At 30.5% G+C, this 14,363-nt stretch overlaps 1 protein-coding gene across 1 annotated transcript in view; it reads right to left on the bottom strand.

Annotated features, from left to right (window-relative positions):
* Positions 1-14,363, bottom strand: part of LOC116779217 (galanin receptor type 3) — a 41,806-nt gene that overhangs the window by 20,956 nt on the left and 6,487 nt on the right. The window lies entirely within an intron of this gene.

Below are 14,363 nucleotides of genomic sequence, written 5' to 3'. Positions count from 1 at the left end.
AGCACTTTTGTACAGTTAACGGAATGTATACCTAAGTTACTAAAATTACCTGGTTAAATATTTTTGTTATAATAGGACGTGGTTCAACATGATGATAAAATTTTTATTACTTGCAAAATAAAAACGAGACAACAAATATCAATAGAGCTTCTCTCTCAAATTATGGAAAGAAAATCTATGACCCATTCGTCACTCCATAGCCATAGCAAAAACAATCTAACTTTGGCCGTGTTAATTAGAAACTCTACTAAGGCGATCATTTTATATTAAAAATTAAATTGATTCAATCCATCGATCAGACCTTTGAATAACTTTTACATTATCGCTTACAGACAGAAAACATATCAGCGTTATCCTAAATTCCTGTCTCAGATATTATCATTACGATAATTTTTCCCGATTGCGGGAGCAGGAATTTTTAATATAAACCTTATCAATTCTTAATGTTCACAGAGAAAAATTCTTTTTTTAAATATTTAACAAATCAATTATCAAAATAATTTTGAATCTTTTATAAACAAACATGAGGCTAAGTTATTGAAAACTGTTATTTACACGTTGACATATAAAATATTCCACGATGCCAGTGTGAATAGAGCCATAGCATGAATAGTATAATATATATCTAAATGTAATGGCTTGTTTTTTTTTTTAAACTGGTAACACAATCGAGCTTGAATGTTAAATTTCACGCTCTTACTTATTCTTCGCAAAAAAAAAATTATTATCAAATTATAATCTAATCAGCATGTATGAACCAACTATGTATCGGGTGACAGATCTTATTGTGCACACTATAATTGTAGTCCAAATCCACCTACCCGTTTCCAAATCCCTTTGTTAAAACCTGTACGGTCTTGTTACGTGTATAATAAATTATTCATATTAATAACAATTGCATCATTAAATTCATATTTATTTAGACGACAGAGTGGATATAACATTTAGTCGAGTTAACATCGATGTATCTGTCTATAATATGAAAAATCTAGCTTCGTCTTTCACCTCATGTCATGTCAGATTATATATGCGTATATATAACTGTAGTGTATTTTTTTACTTTCACTCTGTTTTTTTTTTTGTATAAATTTGGGTGGCACTTTAGATGGTTTAGTTTCACAAATGAACCGGCAAATGGCGCGTTCGATGGTATCTAAGTTATTCAAAATTAAAAAGTTGCAACGTACCCTGCGTTTATAGGTATTGTTTTAACATACATTACGTATTTCTCTTTGAACGCAACTCTGACGGAGTCATGGCAAAAACTAGTATATATGTACATATATATATATATATTTATACTTGTATATACTCGCTTTTTGTACAAAAGGAAACATGAAAATTTCAGAATCGGAATAAGCTGCTTATCTTGAATCGCAGATTTCTACTTCTGTATTTTTAATACAATTTTAAATAAAGGAAGAAGTCAGGAATTAAATAGAAATTATGACAAGCTTATAATATTGTAAACGAGTTTTTGATAACTAAAAACTATGTGTTAAATAATTTTAATGAACGATATTTCGTCTCTAATTATGTAAAAAATTTAAAAGAATAATTTAAAAACTTAATAAAAAAGGAAACAGGAGGAACCATTGCAATGATTCTTAACACCGACCTGAATCATAAACATTTTGTTACTTCATTAAACACACAAAAATTTTTTTTACTTGCTAAAAATTCTTCTTTATAGTTTATATTCCGAGTAGTTGGCCTGTAGCGTATTGGGAACATAAATAATTATCAATCATTATTAAAACGTCTTCCAAATACCTATTTAAATAGATTTCCTTGTCTTTCCATGTATTAAGATTTTCATCTCAGAACCTTCAACAGCCTTTATAAGTAATCCGTCACCTAATCAAGTGTGAAATAAAGGATTACGTGAAAATACCTGAACGAATACGATGACTTCTTTCGTAAGGATTTCGATAAATTGAATTCACTTTAACGGTGTAATGAACGTGAATCAAATTAAAGATTTATATTATACATTGCTATAGAAATGTTATTGCAACCTATATTATTGGTGCTTCTCAATTTTATAACACTGATGCGACAGTATTTGAAAAATTTATTTATTGGTATTGAACGGGAAACAAAGAATTTGATTGCATAAAATTATTTAATACGGATGATTTGTATTCGTAAATAATTAAAATACTCTTTAAAACATGAAGATGCTGCTTCAAGTGTGGTATAACACCAAAAAATTTTAAATATACAAAGAAACAAGAAGGACTCATCTGCAATTGGTCACTAAAGTATTACAATCTAGTCCCCCATTCATCAAGCTATCCCGGATAAGCTTGCTCATACAAGTGGAAGACAATTCTAGCAATTAGTGAAGCTGCGCTGTACCATATACAAACAGTCTTAAAACAATTCAGTACTCTGTAAACATATTTTTGACACCTGGTTAAATCTGATTTAAAAAAAAAACTATTGGAGACAAAAGAAAATATAATAACAATAATTTTCATCCCTTGTTTATAAAAAATTTAAAAGAAATAAATTTAAATTAAGAAGCTCAATCATATTTCTACTCAAATATTATACGAAACGTAAAAATGATTTCTGTACTATTTATTTGTTATTTTATAAACTTGTATCCCATCTGAGGAGAATTAGGTGAATGGTGATAGATCTATTGAGACAAACACGCGTTTATCTGTTTAGGACATTTTTTATATAAAAATCATCCAAATTATATATAAAAACAAATATTTAGGAAATCTGCCAACGCAATTGCTCTACACTATAAAATTAAATTTGAAAATCACATCAATTTACATGGAGTATTTTGATTATTTTGTTCAATCGGTTTTAAATTTTCTTCATTTATATCTTAACGCATCACAACAAATTCCCGTCGGACGTAAGAGGTGTGACTTAATTATTGTAAATCATTAAGCGGGTTCCATCAGGTAGACATCGGACCACATTTCTCATTTAACCCATTAGACTGGAGAGTGGTTTTGATGTGGTTATGGTGAGCATCCTCAGTTAGGTAAGTGTTCAATCTCGGACCTAAACAGTCTCTGGATGCTTATCTGCATATATTTTTATCAACTTTACTCTGAACGTATTATTACTATAACTTAAATCATTATTAGTCCTTTAATATTGAAATTTGTCTTTATTAAATGTCTAAAAATAAAATATTTCACGTTTTTTTTAGTTTTGACTTGACTATAGCTGTTAGCCCTAGTGGCTGTGATAGATTCACCGGGAGGGAAACATTTCACGTATCATCCGAGCTAAGCATAACGAGCTCTCCTGAAAAGTCTTACAAGTCTAGAAGTATAATAGAAGTTCTCACAAAAAATATCGGACTCTTTATAATAGAGCCTTGAAATTCCACAACTTAAGGTTTTTTTCAGCTTACTATCAACCAAATTGATTAGGAAACTAAGAGAAAATTACTTATCACATCATAACATTGAATCTTGCTTCCAGAGTAGACTCAGTAGGGAAACGTATTTATTTCCCAACAATAAAACGTGCCAGTCCATACGCTGTGTAAGCTGTTAATGTAACATGAACCTCTTACGCACTGAACTCCAGATTTTTCTTCATACTAACATGATGCTGAAATAAGAAATGAGTTTTCCAATATCTTCGTAATGAAAACGAGTGTCGGATCAATTCAGCACCATTTAAATACGAACTAAAAACATGCCACTAGCGATTTTATAGTAAAAATATACACGCTTTGGTCATTATTCTGAATTTTAATTATCTTTCCAAATTACGCCCAATGTAAACTATGACCACTCTTTTTTTTCTGAATGATAAAGACCGGAGTATATGCATCTTTTATCGTGACCATTTCTTCACCCAGAATCCCAGTCTACAAACACATATATTAATTTTCAAATCACAGATAATAATTACAAAGCAAACGCTTTTGTATAATTACATAACTTTTTTTATAGCAGCAATAAATTTAATCCTTCAGTACATTTTGAACTTTTCATCCATCGCACATATTAAATAATGAACTGCTACCCAATTTTTCGAATGCACGTCACTTCAACATGTCAGAATTGTAATAGAGAACCAATTGCAGCTCCACTCCCGTCACGCTATTGTCTGTTACAACAACACGAAATATTCATTTAATGCTATACAACTATATTTTCTAAAATTAATTTTGGTGAATAGATTTCAATACAAATAAATTATCTTTGAAATTTCTCTTTTTTTATCTCTATTTTTATGATAGGTTAAGTTCGGTTATATTTTAGCCACAAACCAACAAACATTTTAACAAGTTAAAGTATAATTACATAATAATAGAAATACAGGTATTATTGAAATACAATTATATGAAATGAAAAAAAATACATAAAATAATACATACGGATAACATATTTTTTCAGTAATACAAAGCTCAAAGCAATCGAGTGTTGATAGAGTCTACGCTTTATAAAGTCACAAAAAAAATATTATATAAAAAATATTACTTTTTTTTTTAATAAAATGAAATGTTTAATATTAATTTTTTAACGAAATTTTAATCGTTTGCTCAAATTAGTACTTTTGAATTATTTATCATAGACAATATTCCCAAACAGAAAAGCAAAAAGTAATTACCGTTTAGTAAATCTTGGCTCTGGTAAAAGCACATCAGTTATAATTTACAAAACTTTATTTTGTGAATGCCAAAATCTAGTTTATCAAGAATTGGATGATAGATGTTGCCATTAGGTAGAGCTTGGGAGTTCTTTCACAGATATTAAATAACTTCAACATAAAAACCGAATACAAATTGATATTGTGAAAGTTGGAAATATTTTCTTAGATGTTAATAGAATAAAAATGTCAAGTATTTTAACAAATTCGGTACATTTCAGCGAGTGTGTTTTGTAAAGTTTTTAAGTCGTTTTATAAAAAATAATCTTAAGTTATGAAAACGTTACTTTAACAACGCGTTTTCTTACAAATTAATTATGGAATTACGATTTTTATTTATCATAACTATGTTTGCAATCACTAATAAGTATAAATATAGTTCAATTTTATATGATTTTATATATTTGCTTTAAGTAATGCTTTATGTTCATGACAAATTTTTTTATACTTAAAAAGAAGAAAGGCCGGGTCAGCTTAAGATGGTTATTTAAATCGTATAGAAGAAACTAATTTAATATCTTTTAAGGTTCATAAATTTTTCCATGAATCTTAATGACAGTTTGCTTAATCTATTTCTTTTAAAGATTCGTATCATAACGAAAGCTCAATTAAAATGAGAGTAACGAGATGTTAGGAAACGTAAACACTTCCCTTTATTATTAAATATCCTAATTGACGGACAACAATTTTCAATATATCTTTATTAGATATTAGAGGAACATTTTTTTATAGTTTGTTATTTTATTTTCCTTATAGTCCACAATAACCAGCTGTAAGCACCAATACATCCCTGACCCAGTCCATATTGCAACATTATAACTGTGATTTAACCTTTGTCAGCGAAGTAACAACGATAACGAAGGCATGTTCTACGAGATTAGACGATATTTGTCAAGCCTCTTAAGGAAAAAATACGTCTCTCTTCGCCTTTACTTTTAGATGCAGTAATATAAGTTGGGCTAGTTTAAGTGCTTGAATACTTCCGCAATGATAAAACAAATGTGATCTTCGTAATTTCTGGATAAGTATAGACTTATACATAGGTATTAAATAAGAAACATTTATTTTTATCCTATTAGTGAATCGACAGGAAAACGCATTCAACTAAAATCTGTTTTAATGTTTGAATGTGTTTACAAATTTTTTTGGCTTAATTTCGTAAATATATCATCAATTATGTTACTGACACTGATACTACCTTTAATGGTTTTGAAGAATTTAACTGAAGTTAGTATATTAATTTAAAAAATAATAGCAAATGACCAATAAGAATACATTTATTTTTTTATTATTAAATTATAAGAATTTATCAAATTAATCGAAACCTTATTGCTGTCCAAATTTTTTTATTTGTTATTCTTAACTTAATGAAATCTAACAATAACGACATAAGTACATCTCAAACGAAGTCACTTTTTAATTTAACATGCATTTTTTAAACTCCCATAAGCCTGACAAAAAGGATAACCATGAAAAAGCAAAAATGAATGTATGTGTGTATATTTTAAAAGCGAGATTTTATCGTGCGAACTATTTTGGAAGTGGATTCAAAGTAATAGAATAGCTGTCTGATGCGGAAAACATAAAAATCCGTTTATATGAAGCAGCAGTCTAGGGGTTTTAATTAAACATTTTAGACGAAAAATACCAAACGGGAACGAAAAGTTTGTTCATCAGCAATACAGATGAAAGATTTATGGTATGTGTTTTATTAAATACTTTTCATTTCAAGCAACCGATTTCAAATACAGTCGAAAAGATTATAATTCGAATAATTATTTGAAAAATCAAATGTTTTTGTGTTAAATTTACAATAATTTACTCTACGGAAGGAGCCTTTAATTAGACCTAAAAAGTTTTTGGTAAAAATATTATCACGTGATGACGTTATTGCGCAAGCAACGCTTAGCTCAGCCTGATTTTATTTTTTAATGCCTTCATAGATTATCGAATGTAACGTCACATTTAGGGACGGCGCGAATAATATCCGAATTTCTCCTACTCCCTGTCACACCACCCCTTAACGTATAAGGTAATTTATTTTTAGTAGGGATTCAAAATACACACATATACATATATACCTATGTATATTTAGTATCACATTCATTCTCAGACACACGTATAAAAACATGTTTAGTTTTCCCCGTCGTCAGGTTCGAACGCTACATGAATATAAATTAATAATCTCAAGATGTTGTTAATGACCAAGAAAAAGACTGCTTTGGTGTTTATATTATATTTTTTTTCTTTTTGGTTATTAGTCTCCTAGGTCATTAAAAACTCCTTTTTGTAGTCCCATAATTTATTGTTGTATGCAAAATTTATTTTTTAAACAATATATTAAGTTGCTGGAACAAATTGGGAAGACAGCCAACGAAATCACGACAGGCCTTTATGTTTTGCGCTACTAGGGCATCGTCCTGTGAAGAATTTGTGAATAGGAAGAGGTATTAGGAACGTAGACCTCAAAATATAATTTTCTGTGGCTATTGCGAAACGTAGACGTATACACTGTAGATGGCTCGTGATTTTTACCAACACGAATATACATATTAAAATATTAATTTTGGAGAGGTAACTGGCCAGATAAATTCATTTCTTTTGACGCACTATAATTCCTTTTTTGTTATACTAAACACATTAATCTTCAACTTTATTATACAACAATTTTTCATTATTCTAGGTCTGCGCTATTTTCCTTAATTCAAGTACACATCGTTTTCTCTAGTCTTCAGAATATTTATTTGAAATTTCAAATATTTAAAACTTAACTCACCGAGCGATATACATCCAGGTTTTTGATTACTCTACGTATCCTAGTTATTATGATAATTTAATATATGACTTTCTGGTTATATGAATGAATAGATGTTTGCTGGATGAATGTAGCTATGAGATACACGTTAATTTTAATCATTTTGCATGTGTTGCTGGTTGTAGTTAAACTTAAATTGCTTCCTATATTTTTATTTACAAATACCCAAAAATATTTTTAAGTGATATTATAAAAACAAAAATTCTTAACTCGCCGATAGTCAAGAGACATCATACTATAAGCGTGATCTTAGACTCTGACGACAAAGTAACGAAAGAAAATACAGAAATGAACGCCATGTAATATACTATAGTCACCCACACACATACACACCCACACACACACACACACACACACACGCACGCACGCCTGCACGCACGCACGCACGTGCGCTTTTTCGCGCCCACATACATGAAGACCATCTTCTGGCTCCGGTGTTCTACTGTCAGAAGACAGTATGCTGTCACATCGCCAGGTGCCATCCGCATTTCGAAAAAGTCCTAAACCGAAGTCCAACCTCTTAAAAACATCCTAGGACGTTGTGAAACCCGGCACTCAAGGCCAGAATTTCATGGATAGGTCCCATACGGACCACTGACCAGGGTCAGTAATGCTGTCAAAGCTAAAAAGCCAGCATTAATCATATCTTTAAAAAAACATCCCTTTGTAATAATCTATTTTACAACAAACACACCTTAACAAGTCCTAAATATTAAAAAATAAATCAAAACCTTGTAAATAATCAGAGAAACGCTGATTGTGACCTAAAATTATAATTTACAGCCAATCAAAAAATTTCAAATAATATCTTCAATGCTTAAACAGACTATATATACTAGATATAATTCCGAACTAAGTAAGAAGAGTCATAATAAGCTCTTACTGAAGACGCCATAGATATTTTTTCCCACAAATTAAAATAATTAAATCAAATTAAAAATAACATTTATTTAACAGTACACGAACTTTGCAAACGGTATTAAAGTTGCAATTATTCAAGTGTGCTTAACAGGATTTATTAAAAAGTATATAACAAATGTAGTCGTTAAGTTTTCTTAAACATCCTTAATTTCTGGGAATTTTTAAGTTTAAATAAAAACCTTCCATCCATAAATTTCTATTACGGAAACAGTGAAAATAAATAAATTCATTAAAAATGTAATTGTATCTTATAATAATTTACTCCTTTAATAGATTTATAACTTTAAGAAACATGGCAAGGATAAACATCAGTAATAAAACTAAACCAGGAATCTGTTTAAATTACTTTGATAAAGAAACTTGGATTTGATATTAGTTGGTGTATATTTAAGAAGCCAAGAAACGATTTTGATAAATATCCGAATCTAGAAATGACCCACTTCTGGTTTCACTGATGCTCTACAACTATTGAAATATTTAAAACGACATCTGATAACTTTCATGTCTACATGTTGCGAATAGTATCTCACCACGTCACATACATACATACATGCATACTTACAATAAAATATACTCTTCTTACAACTACTGCTTTGAATTTTTAACCTTATGCAGATTATTTATACAGTCCCACCAGCAACGTCACATACATACAAATCTATTTACTTTAACTTAAATAGTTTGTAACCATTTCTTTGTTCAATAAACATAAAGTATGTCATATTAATTTATAAAAACGAGGTATATTTCTATGTTAACCTTTTTAAATAAATATTTTAAAATAATACATTTACAACACATGATAATGACTCATTATTTACAAGTAATTATAACTGAAGATCAATTAATTTTAAATTAAATGAAGGTGTAGGGATATTTAAAGCCGACTTCTCAATACCGACCGCACTAATAACTAACAAAACATGGTTATTTACATAGATTGTTGTAAAATTTATAATTCGTCAATAGTACTAAATTGGATACAACTCATGGAATCGATAAATAATTTTACATAACAATATAATAATATGAATGTTTGGGAACTTGTATTTAATGTCAAAGGTACTTGAATAATAACGGAAGGAAATATAAGGGTTTTATTTAAACTGAACTATATTCCAACTCCACTTCGAAGGTCGGAAACGGTCAAATGGGCAAGCAATTTCTGATACCTCCATTGAATGAATTTTAGTTCACAAATATGAAATAATTCAACCGTAGGGAATCGCATATTGGCTGTACCCATTCTTTTTTATGACTGCATCTTGCTCTTGAGAACTTTATTGCTTGGGCTTTTAAGTGAGAATTCGCATATGTGTAAGCTGCCGACATTTTAACATTTATTTTATTTCAAACTATTCTAATTATTTTGGAAATAAAATGTTCTTATTCACAAAATATTTCCTATTTTAGATATAATTAATATAATATCTCCCTTCCGCCTTTTTGTCTTTTGAATTTCGCTGCTATGTACAAAGCGCTACAGAGCTCGTATCTGGCAATACTATCCATCATTTGGCAGGTCTTGATGTAACCTATAAAATGACGCTATGGATGAATAGTTTGGATATTGCGTTTAACAGTTATAGACGTGGAAACATGGAGTTCACTAAAGCCGAAAATCAAGCTATTTTTAAATTTTCCTTCGTTAAATTTTTAAATTTTCCTCCGTTAAAGGCAATAGGAACGTTCCGTGTGATTAATGGTGTTTTGGGAGATAGTACTCTATCACTTCAAACCGCGGAGGAATGGTTTCGAAGGCTGGATACAAAAAAAAAGCTTCATGTTTGAGTGCCGTATGATTTGTCGCAAAAAAAACCTTCTGGACCGAATCAACGCCTGCGATATGCTGCTGAAATGGAACGAACTCCACTCATTTTTGAAGCGGATTGTGACTGGTGACTGGTGACGATACCATCAAGTGAAAACGGTCGTGGTCGAAGGCTGGTAAATCGTCCCAAACAGTGTCCAAGCCGGGATTGACGGCCAGGAAGGTTTTGCTGTGTGTTTGATGGGATTGGAAGGGAATCATCCACTATGAGCTGCTCCCATATGGCCAGACGCTTAATTCTGTAATCTACTGCGAACAACTGGACCGCTTGAAAGAAGTGATCGACCAGAAGCGTCTAGAATTGGCCAATAGGAAGGGTGTTGTGTTCCACCAGGACAACGCCAGACCACACACTTCGTTAATGACCTGTCAGAAGATACGGGAGCTCGTATGGGAGGTTTAATTGCATACACCTTATAGTCCGGACATAGTACCATGTGATTACCACCTGCTTCTGTCAATGGGGAACGCCCTTGGTGGTGTAATGTTGAACTTACAAGAGGCTTGTGAAAAGTGGCTGTCCGAGTTCTTCGCAAATAAGTAGGAAGGCTTCTACGAGAGGGGTATTATGAAATTGGCGTCTAGATGGAAACAGATTATCGAACAAAACGGCGCCTATTTGAATTAAATCCGATCACTGTAACATTTTTTATAAAGCATTGAATAAAAAGCAAAAAAGCGGAAGGGAAATATTTGACAACCAATATTTCAATATTGAATATTTTAATAAATAAAATAAATGAACCGATTTATATTTACAGTCTTTTAAAAACGTATTGTACGTGAAAACAAGTTCTGAAATTAATAAAACTTGATATTCCTACGGATATAAGAAAATTTAACACATACGGGCATTGATACAAAATGGGTGAAGTGAAATTAATATCTAAATACAAAGAGTAAAGGGAGTTTCTAAACTTTACAACCTTTAAAATAATATGGTTTTTAATACAGACTATATAGCATTTCATTTATGCCGATTGTTCATCGCGATATTGTTATGACTGATACATGTAATATTATTTTTAAAATGATTCATATCCCATAAAAATATCATTATAAGTTAACTCAGCCAAAACAAAATCGTTTCTTTCGAATCTATTATCTACTATTTTCTTCACTTACTTATATACTTAACTGGCAACATTTATACATAGGTGTTATAAATATGTGATAATTCACATATTATAAATAGCACTGTTTCATTTGGAAAAATTCCTTTCTTAGGGAACGTTCCTCCATCTTTAACTTATTTTCAGTACTCCATCCTAGGGATGACTTGTATCTTTATCCTGTATTTCTTAGTTTGTAGCAAAAAACTATTAAGTCTACCATAAAAGAGTGCTTATTTTATATATAAATGCTTTGTTTTTAATACAAACTATTATACAGTTAACAAAATGGTAGCCGCTCCACTGGCATAAGTCTATTCACTTTAGACATCAAGACGTCTAAATTATAACCAAAAACTATTCCAATCCTTTAGTTATTACATAAATAACACATAAAAACCGTTACTATAAAGAAAGAGCATTATTTTATGAGAACTGGTTCAATTAAGTCTGTTCCTTTTAAAAACAGATCGTTAGTTTTATTACATTAATCTATTGCTCAATTAGGGATAGTTATACAATCAAATAAAAAAACGAATACGCTGAGAAACGCTGCAGCAATACCCTGCTCTTATGTATTCCGTTCGCCTCACTGACGCCGTATATGATTCATAATGTATTAATTCTGCTCTAAGTTATTTGAATTGTTTTAAACAGTTCATTTTAGAGTAATTCTTGTAATCCTTGAATACTATTCTACAGCTTCCAGAATTTTTAACCCTATTTGCAAACTGTGAAAGTAAATATAATTTTTTAATTGAAATCACTGATAAATATATTTATATGTTTCTTAATCTGTGAACAAATTAATTCATCAAAATTTTAAAATAATTTTCCTTTGAATTGATAAAGAACAATCACAATATCAATTTTCATTCCTTGTTGCGCCACAATATAAATACCCAAGTACAATATGAATAAGACTCATGAAATAAATTGGCTACCGTTAAAATGTTTTACAAACTTTGTGTGAATATAAATCAAGGGGATTGGGTTGGATCGATATTGTATCTGTTTGGTACACAGATTACAGTTTAATTGAATATTCTGATATGTGTTGACTTATCTAATCTTATTTTAGTACGTATTGCGGTAGCCACTTAATATACGAAATATGACTTACTACCGTTTTATTCCAAACCAAATTGTCAATAACTAAGTAATAAATTGGTGTCTCTTTTATTTTAGCACTTAGAGCTGTTCGTCTATCTATCGCATGTCGCATTACGGTCCGCAGCAGGGTTGGAATTATGTGAAATATATTCGCTAGATCTTGGCACTGCTCGAGTAAGCTGATGGTGTAGGATATATGTACTAGTCTCGTAAAGTGTGAGGGTTTTCTAATGAGTGATTTAAGTGAATTTCTATCGTCTGAAAGATTATATTTTTTATAGCTACGCTACTTTTATATGCAGATTATATATAAAATTAAGTTGAATTTCACGTTTACTGTTGATTTTATATTGAATTTAATAATTTCACCAAAATTTTCAGTTAAAAGACCGCGCGCGGTCTGAAAAGTCCACTTTCGTGAATGTTTAAAAAACCACAGTATTTTAAATAATAGCGTTAAAAAGCAAAGCAAGCTAACACATGTACATATTTTATTACCTCAATGTGGTGATCAATGAAGAGTAGTCTGGTTGAACAATAATAGTTTTATGTTTAAGGCGCCCATTAATATTTTATTGTAAAAACTTACTGTCACGTCGTAAAAGTTGTCGGTTTTGATTTAGGTACAGATCATAAAGATAATAATAATGCATTTTTATTATATACCAAATAAAGCATTACAAATGGACTGAAATTTTCTTCATTTTGTCGCAATAGTCGCTTTTGCTGTCATATTTGTTAGGAACATATAGTCCATTTTTTCTTTGAAAAATAAGAAAAGAAGTAGACTACATGATAAAATATGTATATCGATTTTTCTTATACTTACAGTACTTAACGTCTCTTCTGTTGATTATAAGTTATAAAAATTCATCATCATCATCAGCCTATCGGAGCCCACTGCTGAGCAAAGGCCTCTTCTCACATGGAGAAGGTAAGAGCATTAATCGCCACGATTGCTCAAGTTGGCGATTTCAATCTTATAATTTGAAATTATAAGACCAGGTTTCCTCACGATGTTTTCCTTCACCGTCTGTCAGTGGTGTCTTAATACTCTTAGAAAGTACATATGAAAAGATCACATTGGTACTTGCCAGGTTTCGAAACCGTGCATTCACGTGTGAGAGGCGGGCTTTTAACCTCCAGGCCACTACAACTAATCTCCAAAAAATTATCTTATACGTAAAATGAATATAAAAAATCATTTAACCTGAAACTGACACCTTCTGAAATATAGTGTTTATTAAATTATTAATGACTGTGGTAAAGTAGCGGCTCGTAAAAAAAATATAAACATTTGAATGTTTTTTGTATTCTTGAAGATATTTTTTTTTTATAAATAATTTCATAAAATTCATAAAATTCATATAAACTTTTATGATCCAAACGTGTATATGGAAATTTGTCACCATCTAAATACTCCATTCTTCTTGATGAAATAGTGTATCTAATTGCACAGTACCGATAGAAAAAATATGTTGACTTAAAACATATATAAAAAAAAACACGTAAATAATTCAATTTTATTTCATTGACATAACATAATAATGTTATCTAAACAATGGACTACATTTCATAACAATGTGACAAAATCCACGTCACGGGTAACCAGTTTATTGGAGAGAATTCCCTCGTTATCTGTTAGCCGCGACAGCCGCAATCTACAATTCTGGTCCAGTCGAACCATCGATAACAAATATAGTTCAATTCAATTTAATAGTAAAGAATATAACAGACCCTGATAATAGCGTTTTATTATAATAAATCAACTGTTATATGTTTAAATGAATCTATTATTTTTCGGATAAACTACGCGGATTTTTATTATTAAAAAAAAAATAGAAGTCAGCAGTGTGTGAACACACAATGGACAAACCAGGCCACTACATTCGGTTTGATAAACCATAAATCCTCGCTCGGGAAGACAAGTATA

Source organism: Danaus plexippus, chromosome 6 (genome assembly GCF_018135715.1).
Source record: "Danaus plexippus chromosome 6, MEX_DaPlex, whole genome shotgun sequence".
NCBI classification, from domain to species: Eukaryota; Metazoa; Arthropoda; class Insecta; order Lepidoptera; family Nymphalidae; genus Danaus; species Danaus plexippus.
Note: the sequence above shows the minus strand (reverse complement) of the source record. Positions and strands in the feature narration are given on the sequence as shown.